At 36.4% G+C, this 4,322-nt stretch overlaps 1 long non-coding RNA gene across 1 annotated transcript in view; it reads left to right on the forward strand.

Moving 5' to 3' along the window:
- The window catches only part of LOC123283912 (uncharacterized), a 35,487-nt gene that overhangs the window by 25,570 nt on the left and 5,595 nt on the right, over positions 1-4,322 (forward strand). Inside the window, exon 4 of the long non-coding RNA XR_011503297.1 lies at positions 490-579. This is a non-coding gene — a long non-coding RNA (uncharacterized lncRNA). The remainder of the gene's footprint in view (positions 1-489; positions 580-4,322) is intronic.

The raw sequence follows: 4,322 nt of genomic DNA on the forward strand, positions 1-4,322 counted from the left end.
AGGAAAATGATATAGCATTGAGTTAGTTTTTATTTCTTTGACTAAACTTGGATTAGTTTTATTTTATTCATTGGCCATTTAATATATATAGATAGTGCTTAGAAAAGCCTTTCCCACTACAAGATCAAATAAATACTTACCTACATTTTCTTCTGGTTTTCTATGGTTTTACTTTTTACTCTATTTTATACTACTTAATCCACTTGGAAATTATTTTGCAGAATAGGGTAGATAGATACTTAGTATTTATTTCCCAAAGAGATAAGAATCACTGTTGTATGTTATTTGATTTTTCCTATCAATTTTTGTAATACTCTCTTGATGTGGTAAATAACTCCTTAAATGAAATTTCATCTTGTATTCTATTTTCTTTCTTTTTTTTTTTTTGAGAAAGATTAGCCCTGAGCTAACTGCTGCCAATCCTTCTCTTTTTGCTGAGGAAGACTGGCCCTGAGCTAACATCCATGCCCATCTTCCTCTACCTTATAGGTGGGATGCCTACCACAGCATGGAGTGCCAAGCAGTGCCATGTCTGCACCTGGGATCCGAACCCACAAACCTGGGCCACCGAAGTGGAAGGTGGGCGCCTAACTGCTGTGCCACTGAGCCGGCCCCAATGTATTCTAGTTTCTAACAAGAGATTGGCCAAAGGGCCTAAGGATTCAAGTGACAGTGGGAAAGTTTAGAAGATAGTAGCCAGGTAGTTGCTTCTGACCCCAGCAGAACCATCAATATCCAGCTCCATCAGGACCCAAGAGAAAGTAGCTTTCATAACTGTCGTTATTATTTCTACTACTCATACTGTAATACTCTCACTTCCACCACTCAAGATTCATTGAGGTTTTATTTTGTTCAAGATTGTGCCAAGTACTTTACATACAATACGTACATTAAAAACATGAAGATTCTATACATTTAATTTTCACCAAAGCCCGCTCCTGCGCTCATTGTCCCAACTTTATAGAGGAGCAAATTTAGATTGAGTCTTAGAGCAGTTAAATAAATTGTCCAAAGCTTAAAACCTGGACTCATAATTCTTGTTTTATGCTGCACCTTGTAATCAAGAACCAATGAAATATTATGTTTATGTGAAAGATACAGTAAATGCCTAATGATCAGCACGGTGACTACAATTTTTAAAACTCTGCAGCCATGTAGCACTGTGTCCTGATGCCCCTTGTAGGAATCTGTCTGCTTTTCAATTCTATTTTCTGTCAAGTTCTGATTGGGATTGAGGTGTTATTTTATTTGGTTGAGCTACATACATTTTTTGGCATAAAAATTATTTTGAGGTTTTTTTGAGGTTTTACATCAGATTTATTATATTAATGTTATTAGGATATTGTGAGTTGCAAACTGTAAGCAATGGTCTCTGTGTGGTTTTCCTGTTGTCTAAAATTAGAGTTTTAGCCTTAGATGGAGGTTGCAACTAGTCTGCTTGCCTATTCCAACCTATGCTGGGACTTTCTCCTGTTAAATATTATTAGAGAAAAAAGGAGGGTAACTGAAGAGTAGATCAAAGGTGAAAATTCAATCCACTTTGTTAACTGTCAGAATGGGGACAAAATGTGTATTGTGTGGATTTCAATTCCTTCATCTGTGAAACAAAGATGATAATTCTTACCTCGCTGGTTTGTTTTGAGAATAAGATGAGATTTTTAAAACACGACGTGGGAAAGTGCTTTTGAAACTCTCAAACACTGTAGAAAATATGAGGAACTTAACTGACAGTTACCAGGAAGGTAGCTATTTATTCTTAGTATACGAGGTCAAGTCTGGTTTACGCCTGTGGAGAAGACATTAATTCAGACTCTGGGTGTGGCCATATGTTTATTCCCCTACCATCTTAATATTTACTATGAAAGCAAAAACATTAGCGTATATTGCTAAACATCAATTTATTTTGTCTTCCAGAGGTAAAGTTTGGGCTTCTGGGAAAAAGCAGGAAAAATTATAAAAATTGTATTTAAATCTGAGCCCTAATATATAAAATGAGGGGTTGTATGAAGTGAACTCAAAATCCTTTTTAACTTAATCAAGTTACCCCTTACCTTAGCAGAAAGTATGCAAATTTCATAGCATAAAACAATTGTTCTCTTTTTTTTAAACCAAGAGATCTCCATACTTTTTTTTCCGTCTCTCCCCAAAACCCCAGTACATAGTTGTATATCCTAGTTGTAAGTGCATCTGGTTCCCCTGTGTGGGATGCCCCAGAGCATGGCTTGATGAGCTGTGTGTAGTTCCGCATCTAGGATCCGAACTGGCAAACCCCGGGTGGCCGAAGTGGAACGTGCAAACTTAACCACTACGCCACCAGGTCGGCCCCCTAAAACAATTGTTCTTATTCTAAAATTTATATTAAAATATCCTGTTTAAAGATATATTAGAATAATGATCTTATAAAAAATGCTGTAATAATTCAGTTAGTGACCAAAGTTTTGGTGAAAGGGGAATAATAAACACACAATGGAGGAAAAATTGCTTACTTTAAAATTTATTAACACAAACTCATTAAATAGTGTTTTCCAAGAGGAAATTATTTCTATATGTTTATTGGATAATAAAATAGTCCTAGGAGGCCGGCCCCATGGCCAAGTGGTTAAGCTCGCATGCTCTGCTTCGGCGGCCTGGGGTTTCACCAGTTTGAATCCTGGGCACGGACGTGGCACCGGTCATCAGGCCATACTGAAGCGGCATCCTACATGCCACAACTAGAAGGACCCACAACTAAAAATACACAACTATGTACGGGGGCTTTGGGAGAAAAAGGAAAAATAAAATCTTTAAAATAGTCCTAGACAAATGGAATCCTTTGACTACCAAGCAGAGCGTCATCCCGGCCCTACTATATAGTGGTAAACCAATGTGCCACTGCTAATAACACTTATTTCATATTTTTAGTGTTAGCAATAGAATTATAGTTAAAGTATTTGTGGAACATTATTGATTTTCATAGGAAGTTCAAGTCTTTATCCTCCTGGTTCAGGATTTAAAATCACCCAGCGTATGGATTGATTACTTTGAAATTAACCATGTCACTATGTAGTGCTACACATCATTAAATTGTGAGAAATTTTGTCTATGTTACATATTCTTTTAATGTTTTTGTCTTAGTAAGTCATGCTTTTTTCTAAATAAGCTATCTGGAAGTAGTAGGCCAGAGAGTTGAATAAGAGAAATTAAACCTTAAAATTTGAATTTTTTTCACTTACTTTCATTCTATATCGATGGTGTACATGTCTATTTCTCTGCCTTTTATCTCAGACAGCCTACTCCTTTTCTATAAGCTATCTGCATAAAGAACATGTGGCTGATGGTTGCATTTGCATAGATTGTGTCATATTCAACATTCGTTAGTAAAAATCTTGAACGGCTATGTTGCTTTCTTCATTATTTCATCTTATTTTGGTATAAAGACAGGACTTCTACATTAGTTAGTCACAACTAAATCATTAATTACCCCTTCTACAAAGAGCAGCTCAGTATAAATTCAAGATGGAAACATCAAGACAATAAATTGAAATATTGAAGCCATTGAGAGATGAGCTAATCAATAATTATTGAGCTGCTAATATTTCTAGAATATAATACAGTTAGTTCTTAGGCAGCAATATAGTACAATGGATGAAAATGTAGGATTTTGCAGCCAACAGATTTGAATTTTAATTTAGGTCTTCATTGTAACTAGGTTAGGGACCATAGGTGGGTCACAGTTTTTTTAATTACAAAAAGGGGGATAATAATACCTCCCATGCAGAACTGTCGTGAGGGGTCTACATAACACGGGTAAACCTCTGAGCATAGTGACTGGTACATAATGGGTTCTCAATACGTTCAAACTACTTTTCATTGAAACCAGACAGACCAGGTTAAAACCCTGGTTTTGTCTCCTACTAGTTTTGTGGCTTCAGTCAAGTTACTTAATCTCTCCAAGGCTGGTGAATTTGCCTGTAACATGGGGAAAAAATTATTGCCCTCACTCAAATCCCCTTCTCTGACAACTGCATTGCCAAACCCATCTATCAATTCTCTACATTAGTTTTTTCCCCTAAAACTAGAAGTATTAGTATGATTTTCCAGCTAATTCTTCCCAGGCTAAGTAGTATGAGATGAGTTGATTGAATGGTTCATGCTCAAAAGTAGTGAAGCTCTGGACTGTAATACCCAAAGAGAAGAGTGAAACACGCTACCTGACAGGATTTACCTTTCCAAGCTTATAGTATTTTGTATGTCTCACCTTATGTGGCAAGTCTGGTAGAGGAAACATAGAAAGAAAGCAATGCATTTGGAAGGGAAAGAAAGCATAAGAAGACAAAGCTAAA

This window comes from Equus asinus, chromosome 1 (assembly GCF_041296235.1).
Source record: "Equus asinus isolate D_3611 breed Donkey chromosome 1, EquAss-T2T_v2, whole genome shotgun sequence".
NCBI classification, from domain to species: domain Eukaryota; kingdom Metazoa; phylum Chordata; class Mammalia; order Perissodactyla; family Equidae; genus Equus; species Equus asinus.